The sequence below is a fragment of the Bufo bufo genome, chromosome 3 (genome assembly GCF_905171765.1).
Source record: "Bufo bufo chromosome 3, aBufBuf1.1, whole genome shotgun sequence".
NCBI classification, from domain to species: Eukaryota; Metazoa; Chordata; class Amphibia; order Anura; family Bufonidae; genus Bufo; species Bufo bufo.
The window spans coordinates 577,835,862-577,859,010 of NC_053391.1; the positions used below are offsets into that span (position 1 = coordinate 577,835,862).

The window sequence follows — 23,149 nt, forward strand, 5'->3', positions numbered from 1 at the left end:
CAAGAAAACTATACAAGTGTGGCAGATTAGCATTTTTTTCCAATTCCACCCCATTTGGAATCTTTTTTACAGTTCCCCACTACATCATATGCAATATTAAATGATGCCGTTAGAAAGTACAACTTGTCCTGCAAAAAATAAGCCCTCATAAGGCTACGTGAACGCAAAATTAAAAATGTTATGGCTCTGGGAAGGCGGGGAGTGAAAAACAAAAACGGAAAATTACAAGGTCCTCTAAGGGTTAAGCTTCTGATATGCTGATTGATATTATTTGAGTTAATTGGAGGTATATCTGCGGAAGTATTGTAAGACCCACCTTTAAAGGGGTTTTTCGGTAATAATACCATTTTACCATGTGCCAGCAGCCTGCCCCACTATGCTAAGGATTCATACTTACCTGCTCCCCACCGCTCAGGTCCTCCACACTGCCTCCGATGTCTCCGTCTTCCGGTTCCCACACTGTTTTCTTCCACTGCAGCATGGACAGGGTCACATGCTCTTCTGCAGCCACTGATAATCACTGGCAGCGCCAGAAGAAAACAGTGGGGGACAGGAAGACGGAGACACCAGAGGCAGGAGAAAGGGAGCATCGGGGAGCAGGTAAAGCCTCATGCACACGACTGTAGTTTGTGTCTGCATCCGATCAGCATATTTTGCGGATCACACATGGACCATTCATTTTAAAGGGTCAATAAAAAGTGCACACGTATGTCATCCATGTGCTGTCCGCATTCGTGCTGCCGTTCTGAAAATTATAGAACATGTCCTATTCTTGTCTGGTTTGTGAACAAGAATAGGCAGTTCTATTAGGAAAATGCAGCATGCACATGGCCAGTATCCATATTTTGCGTATATGTGGTTTGCGGAGCACAAAATACATCCAAGTTGTGTGCACCTAGCCTAAGTATGAATTCTTAGCTTAGTGGGGTAGACTGCTGGCACTTAGTAAAATGGCATTATTAACGGAGAAACCCTTTAAAGGGGTTATCCAGTACCTACAAGAGCCCCCCATGTGCTGGGCCCCTGCGTGGGAATATTCTTTCCCCTTTCTCACTGTGGCGCTCCTAGTCCCCGCACCACCGCTGCTGCTTCTCCCTGTACAGTCTAGCGTCACCAGCGGTGCTAGGGAGGCTCATCCCTGTCCCCGTCTGCCATTGGCTACCCCCCCTGCCATTTTCATCCGTGTACAGGGAGAAGCTGCAGCGGTGGTGCGGGGTCAGGAGCGCCGCAGGGAGCAGGGTAAGTATATTCCCAAAGAGGGGCCCGACACATGGGGAAGGGGGGCTGTTGTAGATACTGGATAACCCCTTTACCACTTCAGCCCCCCTAGCTTAAACACCTTTAATGACCAGACCACTTTTTACAATTCTGCACTACACTACTTTCACGGTTTATTGCTCGGTCATACAACTTACCACCCAAATGAATTTTACCTCCTTTTCTTCTCACTAATAGAGCTTTCATTTGGTGGTATTTCATTGCTGCTGACATTTTAATTTTTTTTTATATTAATCGAAATTTACCGAAATGTTTGCAAAAAAATTACATTTTTCACTTTCGGTTGTAAAATTTTTCAAATAAAACTACATTTCTATATACATTTTTCTCAAAATTTATTGTTCTACATGACTTTGATAAAAAAAATGCAATAAGTGTATATTTATTGGTTTGGGTAAAAGCTATAGGGTTTACAAACTATGGTGCAAAAATTTGAATTTCCGCATTTTGAAGCAGCTCTGACTTTCTGAGCACCTGTCATGTTTACTGAGGTTCTACAATGCCCAGACAGTAGGAACACCCCACAAATGACCCCATTTCGAAAAGTAGACACCCTAAGGTATTCGCTGATGGGCATAGTGAGTACATAGAAGTTTTTATTTTTTGTCACAAGTTAGCAGAAAATGATGATTTTTTTTTATTTCCTTACAAAGTCTCATATTCCACTAACTTGTGACAAAAAATAAAAACTTCCATGAACTCACTATGCCCATCACGAAATAACTTGGGGTGTCTTCTTTCCAAAATGGGGTCACTTGTGGGGTAGTTATACTGCCCTGGCATTTTAGGGGACCTAAAGCGTGAGAAGTAATTTGGAATCCAAATGCGTAAAAAATGCCCTGTGAAATCATAAAGGTGCTCTTTAGAATTTGGGCCCCTTTGGGCACCTAGGCTGCAAAAAAGTGTCACACATGTGGTATCGCCGTACTCAGGAGAAGTAGGGCAATGTGTTTTGGGGGAGTCTATTTTTACATATACCCATGCTGGGTGAGAGAAATATCTCTCTAAAAGTCAACTATCTCTCTAAAAGTCAACTCTAAAAGTCAACTATGGCGAGTTCATAGAAGTTTTTTTTTTTTGGCACAAGTTAGCGGAAATTGATTTTCTTTTGTTTTTTCTCACAAAGTCTCCCTTTCCACTAACTTGGGACAAAAAGTTCAATATTTCATGGACTCAATATGCCCCTCAGCGAATACCTTGGGGTGTCTTCTTTCCGAAATGGGGTCACATGTGGGGTATTTATACTGCCCTGGCATTTTAGGGGCCCTAAAGCGTGAGAAGAAGTCTGGAATATAAATGTGGAATGCATATTGCCGGTGTCCGTGTTTTGCAGATCCGTGGTGTCCGTGTTTTGCGGATCCGCGGATCCGCAAAACACATACGGACGTCTGAATGGAGCCTTACAGAGGGGTGATCAATGACAGGGGGGTGATCAGGGAGTCTATATGGGGTGATCACCCCCCTGTAAGGCTCCATTCAGACATCCGTATGTGTTTTGCGGATCCGTGGATCCGCGGATCCGCAAAACACATACTGACATCTGAATGGAGCCTTAAAGGGGGGTGATCAATAACAGGGGGGTGATCAGGGAGTCTATATGGGGTGATCACCCCCCTGTAAGGCTCCATTCAGACATCCGTATGTGTTTTGCGGATCCGTGGATCCATGGATCCTCGGATCCGCAAAACACATACGGACGTCTGAATGGAGCCTTACAGGGGGGTGATCAATGACAGGGGGGTGATCAGGGAGTCTATATGGGGTGATCACCCCCCTGTAAGGCTCCATTCAGACATCCGTATGTGTTTTGCGGATCCGCGGATCCGCAAAACACATACGGACGTCTGAATACAGCCTTAAAGGGGGGTGATCAATGACAGGGGGGTGATCATGGAGTCTATATGGGGTGATCACCCCCCTGTAAGGCTCCATTCAGACATCCGTATGTGTTTTGCGGATCCGCGGATCCGAAAAACACATACGGACGTCTGAATGGAGCCTTACAGGGGGGTGATCAATGACAGGGGGGTGATCAGGGAGTCTATATGGGGTGATCACCCCCCTGTAAGGCTCCATTCAGACATCTGTATGTGTTTTGTGGATCTGTGGATCCATGGATCCGCGGATCCGCAAAACACATACGGACGTCTGAATGGAGCCTTACAGGGGGGTGATTAATGACAGGGGGGTGATCAGGGAGTCTATATGGGGTGATCACCCCCCTGTAAGGCTCCATTCAGACATCCGTATGTGTTTTGCGGATCCGTGGATCCGCGGATCCGCAAAACACATACTGACATCTGAATGGAGCCTTAAAGGGGGGTGATCAATAACAGGGGGGTGATCAGGGAGTCTATATGGGGTGATCACCCCCCTGTAAGGCTCCATTCAGACATCCGTATGTGTTTTGCGGATCCGTGGATCCATGGATCCTCGGATCCGCAAAACACATACGGACGTCTGAATGGAGCCTTACAGGGGGGTGATCAATGACAGGGGGGTGATCAGGGAGTCTATATGGGGTGATCACCCCCCTGTCATTGATCACCCCCCTGTAAGGCTCCATTCAGACGTCCGTATGTGTTTTGCGGATCCGCGGATCCGCAAAACACATATGGACGTCTGAATGGAGCCTTACAGGAAGGTGATCAATGACAGGGGGTGATCAGGGAGTCTATATGGGGTGATCAGGGGTTAATAAGGGGTTAATAAGTGACAGGGGGGTGTAGTGTAGTGGTGTTTGGTGCTACTTTACAGAGCTGCCTGTGTCCTCTGGTGGTCGATCCAAGCAAAAGGGACCACCAGAGGACCAGGTAGCAGGTATATTAGACGCTGTTATCAAAACAATGTCTAATATGCCCTTCAGGGGTTAAAAAAAATCGCATCTACAGCCTACCAGCGAACGATCGCCGCTGGCAGGCTGCAGATCCACTCGTTTACCTTCGGTTCCTGTGAACGCGCGCGCCTGTGTGCTCGCGTTCACAGGAAATCTCGCCTCTCGCGAGAGGAAGCGCCGGCGCGTCCAGGAGGAATAACAGGGCCGCCGCCAGGACGCAATCCTGCGTACGGCGGTCCTGAGCTGGTTAAGGACTACTTGCCTCTTTTCTTGGAGCGATGGGAAAATCAAAAGAAATCAGTCAAGACATCAAATAATAGTTGTGGATGTCATACGCTGACCATTTTGCAGCTTATAGTATGGATAACACAATATAAGATAGGCTGTCAGTTTTGGCAGACTATCCAGTGGCTCAATGGTCTCAACAATTTTTAAATAATACACTGAGTGTACCTTTGTGAGAGCTAATAATACGTAACTTTTATTAATCTCATTAAAATAAGTGAGACAGTGTTATTAAAATTTATTTTAGACGCATTTCTGTGCGTATAGCATTTTTAAATGGAGATGAGGATTTTGGTGAGCCTTCACCCTATTGAGAACCTGACGGTTTGCGGTGGGGGTAGCTTTATAGGTAAGTATTGCGTAACATGCTCACTACTAGCTTATTCAGCTCAGCCTCATTAATTCTGACCCTCAACCTCTAGTCTAGAGTGGGGAAATGGGCTGTAGTCGGAGCACTCACCCTGAAAAGAGCGACCCCCAGCCGCAGGAACCTTGGGCCTGACCTACTCGTCCCTCTCCTAACAGCTGCCTACAGACACTATCCGACGCGTTTCGCTATAGTGCAATGGCTCATCAGGGAGCGATCTGTGCAGTGGCAGAGTTTCTTTACAATAAACGGCAGTGGCAGCTTGCTAATAGACTCTGTCTCTTTTTATGCTCATGGCTCCGCCCACTTGTATAGATTCTCACCAATCCCTAGGGAGCGGAGGAGGGTCAGTGGGCAGCGCTCTGCTGCCCTGGCCCACCCCGCCCTGCCTTCTGGGTGTGACGCACGCTAGGGGGCGGGATTGTTGCTATGGGGACCTAGAAGCGCGTCGCCGGCTGTATTATTATTACTCACTTCCTGTTTAAATCGGCGCTGTCATGCTCCTGACATTGCAGGTAGCGATTCTTGTTTATATTAGGGCTGCACGATATATCGAAAAAAATAATTGAATCGCGATAATCGCCAAATGCGATATGGCGATTTGGCAGACCCGAAAATGCCGCGATTATATATGAAGGGGCCCCTATTGATAAAATGGCCTCTCTCCTATTGATAAAATGGCCAGCCTCTGTACTCACTTTCACGATGAATGCACTGCAGCGAGCGAGCCGGCCGACGCGTGACTGACGTCACTTAGTCACGCTCCTGCTTCCTGAATTAAGTGGGAGGAGCGTGACAGTGACGTCAGTCATGCGCCGGCCGGCCCGCTCGCTACCGTACATTCATAGTGAAAGTGAGTACAGAGGCTTTTATCAATAGGAGAGTTATGTGCGCAGTTTAGGACACATGAGGGGACACATAGGGCCATAAGATGCTATATGTGTGTCTTATGCTGGCCCCCCTCATGGCCCTATGTGTCATAGCACAGATCCACCCCATAACAGCGTCATCCACAGGTCCCCCATAAGTGTCCTCCACAGATCCCCTATAAGTGTCCTCCACAGATCCCCCATAACAGTGTCCTCCACAGATCCCCCATAACAGCGTCATCCACAGATCCCCCATAACAGCGTCATCCACAGATCCCCCACATAACAGCGTCATCCACAGATCCCCCACATAACAGTGTCCTCCACAGATCCCCCATAACAGTGTCTTCCACAGGTCCCCCATAAGTGTCCTCCACAGATCCCCCATAACAGTGTCCTCCACAGATCCCCCATAACAGCGTCCTCCACAGATCCCCCATAACAGCGTCCTCCACAGATCCCCCATAACAGCGTCATCCACAGATCCCCCACATAACAGCGTCCTCCACAGATCCCCCACATAACAGCGTCCTCCACAGATCCCCCACATAACAGCGTCATCCACAGATCCCCCACATAACAGCATCATCCACAGATCCCCCACATAACAGCGTCATCCACAGATCCCCCACATAACAGCGTCATCCACAGATCCCCCACATAACAGCGTCATCCACAGATCCCCATAACAGCGTCCTCCACAGATCCCCCACATAACAGCGTCATCCACAGATCCCCCACATAACAGCGTCATCCACAGATCCCCCACATAACAGCGTCCTCCACAGATCCCCCACATAAGAGCGTCATCCACAGATCCTCCACATAACAGCGTCATCCACAGATCCCCCACATAACAGCGCCATCCACAGATCCCCCACATAACAGCACCATCCACAGATCCCCCACATAACAGCGCCATCCACAGATCCCCCACATAACAGCGCCATCCACAGATCCCCCACATAACAGCGCCATCTACATATCCCCCGCATAACAGCGTCATCCGAAGATCCCCCGCATAACAGCGTCATCCACAGATCCCCCGCATAACAGCGCCATCCACAGATCCCCCACATAACAGCGCCATCCACAGATCCCCCATAACAGTGCATCATCCACAGATCCCTCATAACAGTGCCATCCACAGATCCCCCATAACTATGTCATACCCAGCCGCGTCAGCGGCTCATATGGGAAAATCCAAGCAAATAGACCTCTAGCACAATTCCCTTAAAATATCGCATCGCATATCGTTATCGCAATTTTTAGGGCCCTAATCGCAATCGCACAAAATTCCCATATCGTGCAGCCCTAGTTTATGTGCAGTTCCATCTTACTTGATACTTCATGTGCGACACTCCTAGCAATCAACCGTATATCTAATTGGTGTGCACAGTGACTGCTCTACCTTCTGATTGCCTAGATCTTCGCATAATAGGGAGATAGTTATAGATTAATTTACGCTAATATTTTTTGCTTATATATTCATTTGGACAGGTTTTATTAACCCCTGACTGGTCGGACCTATTTCTCTTTAGGAGGTTAAGGCTCATTGGTTGCTATGACGCCGTGCGCTTCATGCCGCCGATGCACTACAGTAATACACTGGTATGATCTATACGAGTGTATCACTGTACAGCAGCGGCGGCATGAAGCGCACGGCGTCATAGCAACCAATGACGCCGTGCGCTCCTGCTGTCAGAAGGAATCCCGGCCGGGTTACCACGGACCGCTCTCGGCCGCGGAACACGGCCGTGTGCATGAGGCCTTAGGCTTCGCCCTTTTCTATAGGTAATTAATGGGTAAGTCCCTATTACCTCTTCCAAGTCAGGATCCGCACCGAGAATCTCCCATGGAGGCAAATGGCATCCTTAACCCTGCTATAACTTAACCTAAAAATAAAGACAAAACAACTTCTTTGGAATAAAATGGCCACAATGCTTTATTAAGGGTAACACCATAATAAATAATTTAATAAATAATTAAAAACCACCATCATAAATATTTAACGAACCATCAAACCATTAGATAAATACCGGAATCCACTCAGAAACACTGAGTGATACAGCCCCTCTAATAAAGCAAGTGACAGATAAAAAGCATTAAATAGGGAGGGAGGGCGGGCGACGATCCGGTCCTCTTCAGACTGACCCAGAACGAGCACCTGAATTTAAAGCAGAAATCCTTCCCGCCGAAAACAGGACAACAAATCAAGAACCGGTATTCTCCCACAGCAACAGCGTCAACCAATCAGCTGTGGAGCTACATTCACCTTAAAATTCCTGTCCATACCAGCTGGAACTAGACCGAACTTCATCTTGAGGTAAATCTGAAATAAAAGAGCGGGAAAAGGGGGAGACACAGAAAAAAAAGGTGTGGGGTGGGGGGGGAGAACAAAACCATACATATCCTAACTAACTAAAATAATGGTGCCATTGCCCCATGTGTCCCCCAAGCTAAACGCTCTGGGGGCCCCATAACAATGTTTTGTAAGTGTTTGTCTTATTTGCACATGTGCATTGTCATATGTGCCAATGATTCGTATCTGATTATTCGATGACGGTTCTGTATCTGCTTTTTTGGGGACCAGGAGCGTCTCTATTTTCGCTTTACAGGCAGCTTCGAACGCAGATCTGAGGATACCGTCAGGATATCCTCTGTCCCTGAACATGGTTCTTAAGTCATTCGCTTGTGTTTTAAATTTTTTCATGCTAGAGCAATTGCGACGTAGCCTTAAATATTGGCCTTTAGGTACGCCCTTGCGCAGGGAGTAAGGATGTGCACTTTCCCAGCGAAGTAGGCTATTCGTCGCAGTTGTTTTGCGAAAGACTGATGTCTTGATATTATTATCTGGGCCCCTCTTAATTAATATGTCCAAAAATGGAAGGGATCTTCGGTCACAGACGGAGGTAAATCTCAGTCCTACGTCATTGATATTGATAATTTTTACAAACTCCGTAAAAGACTGTTCTGTACCCTTCCACAGCAGGAACACGTCATCTATGAATCTATACCATAGAACTATACTTTCATGCCATTGATTTAAATGCTCAGACCAGATGTAATTGGCCTCCCACCAGCCCAGGAGTAAATTTGCGTAAGATGGCGCACAGGAACTTCCCATCACGGTACCCCTGAGCTGGTGGTAGTAGTGGTCATTGAAAGTAAAATAGTTCCTAGTTAGACAAAATTGTAGAAGATCCAGTATGAACACATTATGTGATGCCAGTCTGGTGGATAGGTAGCTCTTCACAGCAACCAGGCCTAGATGATGGTGAATTGAGCTGTAAAGAGCTTCCACATCTATGGAAGCAAAAATAGTTGTCTCGTCTATACATATGCCATTAAGTCTCAAGAGCAATTCTGCTGTGTCTCGTATGTATGACGGAAGAGCTTCCACGAATGGTCTAATCATTTTGTTCACATAGATGCCCACATTTTGTCCCAGACTTCCTACTCCTGACACAATAGGGCGTCCCCTTAATGGTGTGGTCCCAGTGTTGGACTGGGGCACCTAGGGCCCATCAGTAAAATGTATTTTGGGGGGCCACTATACAGATACATTTAAATATAATAATCTAACAAGTTTTGTATATGAACATCGGCTGATTGAGGTCCTGTACATGGAATATATGTATGTAGTGCAGTAAATCTACTGTGTTATGTGCCACTTGTGCAGGGGGTGGGGGACTAGGGGCCCACCTTGCTCAGGGGCCCACCGGGGGATTCCCCTGTACCCCTGTGGGCCAGTACGAGCCTGTGTGGTCCCCTTATGTATTTTAGGCAGAGAGTAAAAAGTCGGTAGAATCGGGTTTTCAGGCAGAAGGAAATCATATTCTGATTTATCAATCGGTTTTCGTTTGAGTCCGTCCTCCAGAATGTTTTTTAACTCCTTCAGGAAGAGTGGACCTGGGTCACTCGATAAAATCGCATATGACTGTTTGTCATTAAGTATGTCTAGGCACATCCTTTCATATGTCACATGGTCCATTAGGACCACATTGCCCCCTTTATCAGAGGGCTTTATGACAACATTTCAGTCCCTTTCCAGCTTTTTAAGTGACAGATATTCCTCCTTGCTCAGATTATTCACCCCTTTCGTTCTTGGACTGATCTGTTCCAGATCTCTAGAGACCAGTTTGTGGAAGATGGATATATGTGAATCAGGGAGGGGGGGGGGCATATGTGTACTTTTTAATTTGAGTGAAGTAAAACTATGAGAGGGGCGGTATATCTTCGGTATCCGTAACAGATATACTATGTAAGCGTAACTATCCAGACTGTTGAACATCGACGGTTAATTATTGAGCCTTAACCCCCTGAAGAGAAATAGGTCCGACCAGTCAGGGGTTAATAAAACCTGTCCAAATGAATATATAAGCAAAAAATATTAGCGCAAATTAATCTATAACTATCTCCCTATTATGCGAAGATCTAGGCAATCAGAAGGTAGAGCAGTCACTGTGCACACCAATTAGATATACGGTTGATTGCAAGGAGTGTCGCACATGAAGTATCAAGTAAGATGGAACTGCATATAAACAAGAATCGCTACCTGCAATGTCAGGAGCATGACAGCGCCGATGTCACGAGGGTATCGAGAACCACGCCTGACTCCGTTATACCCGGGGTCAGGAAGTCGCAGCGGTTGGCTGCACGCTCTATTTAAGATAGGGCTGTTTTCCTTATGGTAGTTTTCTGGGTTCGCTTTGCAAACCCTTTTGGCTCACTCAGGGATCCATAGCTCTTTCTCCTCAGCTGTTCCTTGTCCAGCACTCCCAAACCTCCTTATATTCCTCTCTCACACTTCTCTGGTTGCCAGAGATAGAACTTCCTGCCTGGACATCTATTCTGACCTTCTGGAGCTGTGTTGCTGCGTTCTCTGGTAGTTGGTCCAGAACGCTACCCTCGGGATCCCTGTTGGACCTTTGTGGTCTATTGTGATCGCCCACCTGGGTGTATGTGTTTGTCTGTTTTGTCTGTCCTCTCCCTGGTGTTTCCCTCTTAGTGATAGTGGTGCGGACTAGCGATCCCACCGGCCCGTTCACTATCTAGGGCTCATTTTAGGGAAAGCCAGGGTTTAGGCACGTGATCGCCGCACGGGTGAGGAACCCGTCTAGGGACGTCAGGGCAGTCAGGTGCCAGCCGCAAGGTGAGTTAGGGGTCACCACCTTTCCCTCTCCCTTGGGCAGGGCTTTCCCTTTTCCCTCCCTGTGCGTGTCGCCGGTCATTACATTATCTCTGGCCCTTATTTTGTGTAGGTAAAAAAAAAACAAAAAAACATTTTACCTACTTAGAATCCAGTATGGATCAAATTGCTGCTCTGTCCAATCAATTTCATGGCCTGTCTTGTGAGGTGGCAGGATTGAAGGCGTCGGTCCTCCAGCAACAGCAGCGATTACAACTGACCGCAAGCCCAGCGGTTGCTACTGGTAACCAGGTTGTTGCGGAACCCAAGGTCCCTCTCCCTGACAGATTTTCTGGGGGAAGGGACAAGTTTTTGACATTGCGCCCTTACTCCTCAGGTAATGAAGAACAGCGGGTGGGGGTTGTTATTTCCCTGCTGCAGGGGGACCCGCAGTCCTGGGCGTTCTCTTTACCTACTGATTCCCAGGCTCTCCGGTCAGTGGATGAGTTTTTCGGGGCTTTGGGTCTCATATATGACAACCCTGACCGAGTCGCACTGGCTGAATCAAGATTACGGAGACACTTACAAGGAGAGCGGCCGGTAGAGGAGTATTGCTCTGAATTCCGTAGGTGGGCTACGGATACCCAATGGAACGACCCGGCTCTCAGGAGTCAGTTCTGCTCTGGGTTATCCGAAAGGGTTAAAGATGCGCTTGCATTATATGAGACCCCCTTTTCCCTTGATGCGGTTATGTCCCTTTCTATCCGTATAGAGAGACGCCTTAGGGACAGGTTGAAAAAACTGGAGCAATTGGTAACCCCTCCCAAGCAGCAGTTAGTCTGTACGGACTTAGACGAGCCTATGCAGCTAGGAGGAACTACTCGTCAGGTCCGTCCCCCTGAGGCTCGCCGTAGGCGTGGGGTTTGTTTTTTTTGTGGGGAGAGGGGTCATTTTATTAATGTCTGTCCTTCCTTCCTCAAAAACAAAAGACCGTCGGAAAAACTACTAACCCCAGGCTGTGTGGAGGATGTCAGCCGGGGGGTATACGTTTCCTCCATACGTACATCGCAATTTGTGTTGCCAGCGGTTATTATTTTTGGTGATAAGACAGAGACTATTTCTTTCTTTCTAGACAGTGGAGAAGGGGTAAATTTGATAGATGCCCATTTTGCCCGCACTATGGGTTTGTCTATCTGTACGTTACAGAGACCCATTCCCATATTCGCTATTGATTCTGCTCCCCTGTCTCAGAGAAACCTCACCCACATTGTTCATAATTTACACCTTCGGGTAGGGGACCACCATAACGAGATGCTTTCAGGTTATGTTCTGGAGGGGCTTCCCACTCCGGTAGTGCTGGGTCTTCCCTGGTTGGTAGCGCACAATCCAGTGGTGGATTGGCAGGCCAGGGAGATATCGGAGTGGAGTGAGCAGTGCAGAGAAAATTGCTTAAATAGCAATTGCTTAGTCGCCTCCATAACTACCCTACCTACATTTATTTCGGATTTTGAGGATGTTTTTTCTGAAAAGGGTTGTCAGAAGTTACCACCTCATCGTCCTTATGATTGCCCGGTTAACCTTGTTCCCGGCGCAAAATTACCCAAGACCAGGTTATATAATCTTTCGGGTCCAGAGAGACAAGCCATGAAAGATTATATCTCCGAGAGCTCGGCTAAGGGACACATCAGACCCTCTTCTTCACCCGTGGCTGCAGGGTTTTTCTTCGTTAAAAAGAAAGAAGGGGGCCTGCGTCCTTGCCTAGATTTTCGCGAATTAAATCGGATAACCATCCGAGACCCATACCCTCTTCCTCTCATTCCTGACCTGTTTAACCAGATTGCGGGTGCTAGGTGGTTCTCCAAACTTGATCTTAGGGGGGCCTACAATCTGATTCGTATTAAGGAGGGGGATGAGTGGAAGACAGCGTTTAACACCCCTGAGGGGCATTATGAAAATCTAGTTATGCCTTTCGGTCTGACCAATGCTCCTGCCGTCTTTCAACATTTCGTTAATGACATTTTTAGTCATCTAATCGGCAGGTTTGTGGTAATATACCTAGATGATATTTTAATTTATTCGTCTGATCTGAAAACACATGAGGTGCATGTCAGACAAGTACTGCAGGTCCTACGGACGAATGAATTATATGCTAAAATTGAAAAATGTGTCTTCGCCGTTCAGGAGATACAATTCCTAGGTTATTTTTTATCTGCTTCAGGTTTCCGTATGGATCCTAGGAAGGTCCAGGCAATTTTAGATTGGGATCTTCCTGAGAACCTCAAAGCACTACAACGGTTCTTGGGCTTCGCAAATTTCTATAGGAAATTCATTCAAAATTATTCACTTATTGTAAAACCGCTTACTGACATGACTAGGAAGGGGACTGATTTTTCTAAATGGTCTGACGCCGCTAAAGTTGCTTTTTCCTCTCTAAAAGAGAGGTTTACCTCAGCACCTGTACTAGTCCAACCTGATGTCTCTCCGCCTTTTATTGTTGAAGTAGATGCGTCAGAGGTGGGAGTGGGGGCGGTGCTGTCTCAGGGTCCGTCTCCTGGCAAATGGCGTCCTTGTGCTTTCTTTTCTAAAAAACTATCTGCAGCAGAAAAGAACTACGATATTGGCAATAGGGAACTATTAGCTATTAAACTTGCGTTTGAGGAGTGGCGTCACTTCTTAGAGGGGGCAGTCCACCCCGTCACTGTGATTACGGACCACAAAAATCTTCTGTACCTCGAATCAGCTAAGCGTCTCACCCCTAGACAGGCTAGGTGGTCGCTATTTTTTTACCAGGTTTAACTTTGTGATTACCTATCGTCCTGGGGCAAAGAACACCAAGGCTGATGCACTATTTCGTTGTTTCCCTGGAGGGGGTAATGTGAGTGATCCGGTGCCCATTCTTCAAAGAGGAGTGGTTGTTTCTGCGGTACACTCTGTTTTGGAGGGGAAGGTGTTAGAGGCCCAGGGGGACGCCCCGGTCTCTTGCCCCTCAGAGAAATTGTTTGTACCGTTGAACCTACGTTTCGAATTATTAAAGGAACATCATAGTTCGGCACTTGCTGGGCACCCGGGTAGTAAAGCAACCTTGGAGCTATTGTCTCGTCGTTTTTGGTGGCCAAGGTTGCGTCAGGATGTATTGGATTTTGTGTCTTCTTGTTCTACCTGTGCGCGCGCAAAAGTTTCACATACACGTCCTGCAGGGTCTCTATTACCACTCGTCATTCCCAATAGACCGTGGACACATCTGTCAATGGATTTTATCACTGACTTACCTTTGTCTGCGGGTAAAACAGTTATTTTGGTAGTAGTGGACAGGTTTAGCAAAATGGTACACTTCATTGCGTTACCCGCACTACCTAATGCTAAGACTCTTGCTCAGGTATTCGTCAGTGAAATCGTGAAGCTTCACGGGGTCCCCTCCGATGTTGTTTCGGATCGGGGTACCCAATTTATTTCTAAATTTTGGAAAGCTTTTTGTTCCCGTTTGGGGGTACACTTGTCCTTTTCCTCAGCTTTCCATCCTCAGTCGAATGGACAGACTGAGCGTACCAACCAAAACCTTGAGACATATCTAAGATGTTTTGTGTCTGAAAACCAAGAGTTGTGGTCATCATATTTACCGTTAGCTGAGTTTGCCATAAATAATCGTCGTCAGGAATCCACTGGCAAGTCACCATTTCTTGGTGCATATGGTTTTCATCCCCAATTCTGTACTTTCAAAGAGGGGGGGTCTTCTGGGGTTCCCGAAGAGGAACGGTTTTCGGCATCTCTTTCATCTGTATGGCAGAAGGTGGAAGCTAACTTGAAAAATATGGGAGGTAAATACAAATGCATGGCTGATAAGAGACGGTCGCCAGGTCCGGACCTAGGAGTGAATGACTATGTGTGGTTGTCTACTAGGAATATTAAATTAAAGGTTCCCTCTTGGAAACTGGGTCCTAGGTTTATTGGCCCTTACAAAATTGTAGCCATCATCAACCCCGTGGCTTTTCGCCTGGAGTTACCTCAGACTTTTAAAATTCATAATGTTTTTTATAAGTCGTTACTCAAAAAATATGTTCCACCTCTAGAACCGTCACCGCTGCCACCCCCTCCTGTTGTCGTGGATGGTAATCTAGAATTTCAGATATCCAAAATTGTTAATTCTCGTCGGGTCCGCCGCTCTCTTCAATATCTGGTGCATTGGAGAGGTTACGGTCCTGAGGAAAGAATGTGGGTTCCTGCGTCTGAGGTAAACGCCGACAGGCTAGTTCGGGTTTTTCATGCCTCTCATCCTGAGAGACCTGGTCCTGAGTGTCCGGAGGCCCCTCGTAGAGAGGGGGGTACTGTCACGAGGGTATCGAGAACCACGCCTGACTCCGTTATACCCGGGGTCAGAAAGTCGCAGCGGTTGGCTGCACGCTCTATTTAAGATAGGGCTGTTTTCCTTATGGTAGTTTTCTGGGTTTGCTTTGCAAACCCTTTTGGCTCCTTCTCCTCAGCTGTTCCTTGTCCAGCACTCCCAAACCTCCTTATATTCCTCTCTCACACTTCTCTGGTTGCCAGAGATAGAACTTCCTGCCTGGACATCTATTCTGACCTTCTGGAGCTGTGTTGCTGCGTTCTCTGGTAGTTGGTCCAGAACGCTACCCTCCGGATCCCTGTTGGACCTTTGTGGTCTATTGTGATCGCCCACCTGGGTGTATGTGTTTGTCTGTTTTGTCTGTCCTCTCCCTGGTGTTTCCCTCTTAGTGATAGTGGTGCGGACTAGCGATCCCACCGGCCCGTTCACTATCTAGGGCTCATTTTAGGGAAAGCCAGGGTTTAGGCACGTGATCGCCGCACGGGTGAGGAACCCGTCTAGGGACGTCAGGACAGTCAGGTGCCAGCCGCAAGGTGAGTTAGGGGTCACCACCTTTCCCTCTCCCTTGGGCAGGGCTTTCCCTTTTCCCTCCCTGTGCGTGTCACCGGTCATTACAGCCGATGTAAACAGGAAGTGAGTAACAACGATCCCAGCCGGCGACGCGCTTCTAAGTCCCCATAGCATCAATCCCGCCCCCTAGCGTGCGTCACACCCAGAAGACAGGGCAGGGCGGGCCAGGGCCGCAGAGCGCTGCCCACTGACCCTCCTCCGCTCCCTAGGGATTGGTGAGAATCTATACAAGTGGGCGGAGCCATGAGCATAAAAAGAGACAGAGTCCATTAGCAAGCTGCCACTGCCGTTTATTGTAAAGAAACTCTGCCACTGCACAGATTGCTCCCTGATGAGCCATTGCACTATGGCGAAACGCGTCGGATGGTGTCTGTAGGCAGCTGTTAGGAGAGGGACGAGTAGGTCAGGCCCGAGGTTCCTGCGGCTGGGGGTCGCTCTTTTCAGGGCGAGTGCTCCGACTACAGCCAGTTTGCCCATTTCCCCACTCTAGACTAGAGGTTGAGGGTCAGAATTAATGAGGCTGAGCTGAATAAGCTAGTAGTGAGCATGTTATGCAATACTTACCTATAAAGCTACCCCCACCGCAAACCGTCAAGTTCTCAATAGGGCGAAGGAACACCAAAATCCTCATCTCCATTTAAAAATGCATCTAAAATAAATTTTAATAACACTGTCTGACTTATTTTAATGAGATTAATAAAAGTTACATATTATCAGCTCTCACAAAGGTACACTTAGTGTATTATTTAAAAAAGTATGAAGTGTCTTATAGCCAATCTATATAGGCACGGGCATTCAGGAGTACCCGAGCTTATGGCTTCTGTCTCCCCAGAGAGACAGCAGTGCTGGTCCAAGCCTGGTCTAGACCTTAGAGCCCAGAGTCTAGTGTCCCGGGGTTGATATGCAGTCTTAGGGGACTGTACTTATACCAGTTTTGTTTGTCCTTTGTGCTCTTTGTCCTCCCTTTCCTATTGTCTTCCAACAGTTTGTTCTTGGGCCCCTCACAAAGAGAGTTGTACTGTGCCTTGATTTTCACTATGGCTAACATAACACTGTGTTTGTATAACGCAAATGGGTCAAACAAGCCAGTAAAGCGTAGGCAGCTATATCATTACATGAGGAAAAAGAAAATAGATATTGTTTTATTTCAAGAGACTAACTTTACGCCCTCTAATATTCCCAAGTGGGAGCATAAGTTCTACCCGAAGTTGTATCACTGCCCATATCCTTTGGGTAAAGCCAAAGGTGTCTCTATTGGTTTTCGCTAAACCATCTCCCCTACAGTACTAAGTGCAAAAGTTGATCCTTCTGGTGGATTCTTGTTTCTTAAATTAGATATTGCTGGTCATATATTTACTCTGTGGGCTAATCTGTCCTTCCCCAACCCTAAGTGGATTTTGGCCTCTGGGTTTTTCGCTCCCTAACAACATTTGCTGAAGGCATCTACATGATTATAGGAGGTGACTTCAATATGGTATTTGAACCTGAGCTAGACTGCTTTTCAGGTAGGTCGTCTGTTTCCAGGAGGGCGACCCGTGCACTGCGGAGATTGATCTCTTCTATGGAGCTGGTGGACTTGTGGCGGGTCTTGCACCCTGGGGTCAAGGACCATATCTACCATTCATCTGCACATAACTGCTATACCAGGATAGATCATATTTTCATATCACATTCCTTACTTGATAGGTCCCTTAAATGTTCTGTGGATTTGTTTTTATGATTGGACCAAGCTCCTCCATTGTGTTCCATAGGCCTTTCGCTAGGCAGCAGCAAGGGGGGCTTCACGTGGAGATTAAATGACAACCTTTTGAATGAGCCCTTGTGTTTAGCAGATATTCAGAAAGCTTTTGCTGACTTTGTAGACCAACATAGATCGTGGTCACACAAAGTCAGCAATTGGTAGTCTACAAAGTCAGCAATAGTCAGCAATACCATTAAGTCTGCTGCGGGGTATACTTATATATCATGGATCCAGAGGGAACTCACAATTCACCTTAAAACCCCCCTCCACAGATTAAGTAGCCTCAAAATAAGACCTCTCTGACTCCTTCTTTGCTGGGTGACATATCCTATGTCAGATAAAGTATTCTTCATATTTTAGATGAATTACAGAGGTTTTTTTTTTGTTTTTTTTTTCCGAATATGGAGATAAAGGTGGGAAATGCTTGTCTAGGCTTTATATCCTGGACTTCCTCAGTCTTAGATTAGGTTTATTAATGTGCCTGCAAAAGAAATGGTGCACTCCACTGAGGCTCTTATTGAAGAATTCAGACTCTATTATGAGTCTTTGTATTCCTCTATGGATAAACCAATGGGGCTTGCTAAAATATCTGAATATCTATTCCAAATTCATATGACCACAATTGATTCAGAGGTGAGAGAGGTCTTAGAGCATGAGTTCTCAATAGGTGAAGTGGAGATGTTAATTAAAGAACTCAAACTAGGGAAGAGTCCAGGACCAGACGGGTTTCTGGTGGAGGTGTGGCACTTTTGCTCATAGAGGCCTTTAGGTCTGAATCCGAGGGGACTCCTTTTTCTTGCCAATCCCTTTTAGCTCATGTCACAGTATTACCGAAACCAGGCAAGGAAGCAATACATTGTGGTAACTCCCGTCCCATCTCTCATATTAACATAAGCATAAAATTATCAAAAATACTATCCCTAATACTTCGAGACATTATACCCACAAGTATAGTCCTAGAGTAGCAGAGCAGTAGATGTCTTTTTAACATTTGCAGACATGTTTCTGCCCTTTTGTTGGTTGTGAAGTAGCAGGTGTTCTGGAGATCCTAGGAATAATTGATTGTATCCCTCGGTGGAATACTTTTCTACATTATGTACAGGTGGGAAATGGTTGAGTAAAGAAACATGGAAACCTGGCAGATCCCATTAAAGGCAATAGAAAATGTCAACGGAGAAGAAATAATGGGACTAAGGAAACAGTGATGAAGTTGAGACTAAACTAAACTAGCCGTGGCTTACTTGTATTGTTAACCTCTTAGTGACGACCACCAAAATGTCTTTTTTCTGAAAGTCACTAAGAGGGTTCTAGGCTGGCCACCGCTTTTTTCTTACGGTGGCCTAATCTAAGTGGTGTACAGGTCTTCTCTGCAGTGATCGTCATAAGAGAGCTGAGCTCCTGCTCTAACTGGCCGCCAGGGGCAAACTGGGAACTTGAAGTGGACCTAGAAAAAATCCCAAAAGTGGCCCCACGTTGTTGGCGAGTCCAAATTGACAGAAGGCGGTACATCACGAGTGGGCAGGGCCAACACAAGAAGGCAAGAACAACAGAAGTAGGCAGGGACAATACCAAGGTGCAGCACAAAATACCACCCCAGCAGAGCCAATCACCACAGTGCAGCACAAAATACCGCCACCTTGTTGCAGTTGAATTCAAATTTAGTAGGTGCAAAAGTGCCTGGTGCTCCTACATTAATTAATGCTGAGAGCATTAGATCATTGTGTACCTGGCTGGTGGTCGTGAGGAGGGCTCGGGTGGCCCCAGTAGAAATTTCACCTGTAGGGTCTATAGCCAGTCCACCCCTGCTGGCCGGATTGGCAAGATCATAAATCCTGACAGTTTAACCCCATAGATGCCACAGCCAGTATTGAGCACCTTGGGAGCACTTGGCAGCCTGGGTTTAATAATGGCCACCAAATCTACCTTCTGCGTATGCCAGAGGCATGGCCTAATAGATTGCCTGTCAGGTTTCCACTGACAGGTTAATATACCATAGTGCATATGTAGTAAAATCCCCGCCACATATATGGTACCGCCGCGTCTGTATTGACCTAAACTATACAATTATCATATATTATCATGCACAATTATCCTGTACAGTGAACGCGAGAAAAAAAAAAAGCCAGAATTGATGTTTTTTTTTTGCTTATCTGCCTCCCCCATAAAAAGGAAAAAAAAGTGAGCAAAATGAGTTATGTGCCACAAAAATTGTACCAATGAAAACCACAAGTCAGCCGACAAAAATCAGCATCTTACACAGCTCAATTGAAAGAAAAATAAAAGGTTATGTATCTTGGGATGTGGCAATGCAAAAACTTTTTACGAAAATGGTTTTTATTGTGCAAATGTAGTAAAATAAATTTAAAAAAAAACTATATGTGTATATTTGGTACCACTATAATCATACAGACCCAGGCAATAAAGTCAAGTTATTTTTGACGGAAAGTGAAAACCGCAAACTTTCAAACCTAAAAATGTGTTAATTGCGAAATTGCTGTCTTGTTTTCCATCCACCCCAGAAAGAGTTTATAAAAGTTAATCAATGAGTTATATGTACCCCAAAATGGTGCCATTGAAATCTATGATTTGTCTCATAGGGCTACATTGATGGAAAAATAAGAAACTAAGGGTACGATCACACTGCGCAGTCGTGATCCATTCGGGACGCAGCCAGCTGCGGTCAAGAAACGCATGGCCAATTAGGCCACAGCTGCCTGATGTTTAACTAATGAAGACCGCACTGTATACTGTAGGCGCAGCCATTAAGAATTCAGACCGCTTATACAGTGCGGTCTTCATTAGTTAAATATCAGGCAGCTGTGGCCTGATTGCCCGTGCGGGTCTTGACCGCTGCTGGCCGCGACTCTAGACCAAACCGTGTGGTCATAGCTCCTGAACTACAACAATAAAAAAATTTAAAAAGCTGCTTGGTCACTAAGGGGTTAAGCATTAGTTCCCAGACTACATTACTGTGAGTCAGAGAGTTCAGTGGTAAGAATGTCGGAAATTCCCTGTACAGATAATTTGAAGTTCACATACAGACTTGTCATTTCTGTGCGGAGGCTTTGCTATATTCTTGAAACAATTCAAGGGGGTTGTCCAAGAATTAGTTCAGCAGTTAATGGGATATTTTTATCTGGGACCTTGATGGCCACCAGTGGGACCGCTCCTACCAGAACGGGGCCCCAGTAGTAAAGGAGAGCACACAATCCCTCGCTGCTCTGGTTCTGGCAGCTCTTTGGTTCCTCCCGCTCCAGCAACATCTTGAGATCTCTGAGGTCACTGCAGCAGCCGGTGATTGTCATTGCTGGAGCAGGAAGAACGGAGACCCACAGAGGACTAGGGAAGCAGGAGCATCGGTGCGGCAGCAGAGTAGTAAGTCTACTTTCACACTGGCGTTTTGGTATCCGTTTGTGAGATCCGTTTCAGGGCTTTCACAAGCGGCCCCAAACGGATCAGTTTTGCCCTAATACATTCTGAGTGGAAAAGGATCAGCTCAGAATGCATCAGTTTGCCTCCGTTCCGTCTCCATTCCGCTCTGGGGGCAGACACCAAAATGCTGCTTGCAGCGTTTTGGTGTCCGCCTGACGATGCGGAGGCAAACGGATCCGTCCTGAAACACAATGTAAGTCAATGGGGACGGATCCGTTTTCACTGACACAATCTGGCACAATAGAAACTGGTTCCGCCCCCCATTGACTTTCAATGGTGTTCAAGACGGATCCATTCTGAATGGATGCATGCGGTTGTATTATCGGTGCGGATCCGTCTGTGCAGATCCATGACGGATCCGCACCAAAAGCGAGTGTGAAAGTAGCCTAAAGGTATTTCTGCTTTTGTTATTTTACATTAGTTATAAGCTGATTTAAAAAAAATATAAAATCAAGGGGGTTTTACATTAAAGAGGTTTTCCAATGTTTTTATACTGATGGCCTATCCTTACAGCTTACCAAGCACAGTGCCATCCATGGGATAGTGGCCGTGCTTGGTATTGCAGCCCAGCCACATTCACTTAAATGTTAGAGCTGCGTCAAGGCAACATGAACGTGACATCACTGGCCTAGGGTAAGCCGCGAGATGGCCTTCTCAACCAGCTGATTAGCGGGGGTCCTACTGATCAGGTTCTTATGGCCTATGCGGAGGATAGATCATCTGTATAAAGCCTCATTCACACGTCCGTGTCCGTGCTCAGGTGGTCAGTGATGCATCTGGGAAGCATCCGTGGTTTTCACGGACCCATAGACTATAATGGGCGTGATGGATCAGTGAACACGGACCAAGATAGGACATGCATCCGTGCTGAAAACACAGACCCACAGACCGTGCTAAAACACTGATGTGTAAATACACACATTCAGATGAATGGGGACGTGTGCTGTCTGCGGAGAACACGTACGTGAAACACTGAAGTGTGAATGAGGCTTAAAAAAGTCAGAAAACCCCTTTAAAGGGAATGTAAGGACCTGTCTCCTCTCCTGCCATATCTGTTTTAGTAGCTACTTGCATTCTCCATGGAGCATCTGTGACTCTGTGCCATTCCTCTATTATTCCTGCTAGAAGATATGAATGAATTGCCAGCAGTTTGCAATGAAGGTCCAGATGGGTGTTACTAGTGTTCTGACACTGGCAGCACTTATTGGATAGTGTCAGACTGTGAAGGATCACACCCCTAACACCCAGCTGGACCTTCATTGGAAACTGCTAGTAATTGATTGATAACTTCTAGCAGGAATAATAAGGGGGATGGAAATAGTTACTAAAACAGACATGTCAGGAGAGGGGGCAGGTCCACTTAAAAGCAAGATAGCGACGCATCGTTTTTTTTCTAATCTCTTATTATTTTCTGATTTTCAGCCATTGCTCGTCACAATGCTGTACAGTGGTTTGCAATCTGACACCGGCAAGCACAGATTTTTAAGCATGCTTCAAAATTGGAATTGCCCGATTTTTGTATCTGTTCAAAAACGGATCTGGAATAGCTATTATTACCCCGTGAGAGCCATGACGCAGCAGGCTGCATTGTGTGAACAGGATTATTCACTGCAGGGCAGCTTCTGGTTTCTGTGGGAAAACATGGAAGAACATATTGCTCAGGCCCCAATACACACGACCGTATCCGTTTTGCGGTCTCCAAATTGCAGATCCGCAAAATACTGATCTGTGTGCTGTCTGGATTTTATTTGCAGACCCATTGTTTTCAATGGGTCTGTTTTCTGTATTTTGCAGACATAAGGGATAATTTTTGAACTATGGTACGCCTGTTTTTTTGGTCTAGAAAATGCGCAGATGGCGTTTTTGCGATTTTTTTCCTTTTTTATTTTCCTTCACATTTTGCTCTTTCCTTCCATTTTCTAGATGAAAACTCCAGATTAGATTACATTACATTTACTATGTGCGACTTTTCAGAATGTCGCATCTCACACCAGGCAAGCCGCTGGTCTACTTTTGCACATGTAGGTGTAGCTCACATTACACTTACGCCACATATATCATTGAGGTGCACCGGTTCATACATTTGGTGCAGGAACACAAAGCAAAGCCAGACTAAGGGCTCATGCACACGACCGTATGGCTTTTTCAGTGTTTTGCGGTCCGTTTTTCACAGATCCGTTGTTCCGTTTTTTGTTTCCGTTGTGTTTCCTTTCCGTTTTTTCGTTTCGTTTTTCCGTATGCCATATACATTATACAGTAATTACATAGAAAAAATTGGGCTGGGCATAACATTTTCAATAG

The 23,149-nt window shown here is 46.3% G+C and overlaps 1 protein-coding gene across 5 annotated transcripts in view; it reads left to right on the forward strand.

Annotated features, from left to right (window-relative positions):
- The window catches only part of DTX3 (deltex E3 ubiquitin ligase 3), a 103,245-nt gene that overhangs the window by 28,253 nt on the left and 51,843 nt on the right, over positions 1–23,149 (forward strand). The window contains exon 1 of one of the 5 annotated variants that reach the window (XM_040425753.1): positions 20,774–20,791. The exons of the other annotated variants lie outside the window; for them this stretch is intronic. The gene's annotated coding sequence lies outside the window, so the exon portion shown is untranslated. Of the gene's footprint in view, positions 1–20,773; positions 20,792–23,149 lie in introns of those variants that run through there. 5 annotated transcript variants of the gene reach the window in all.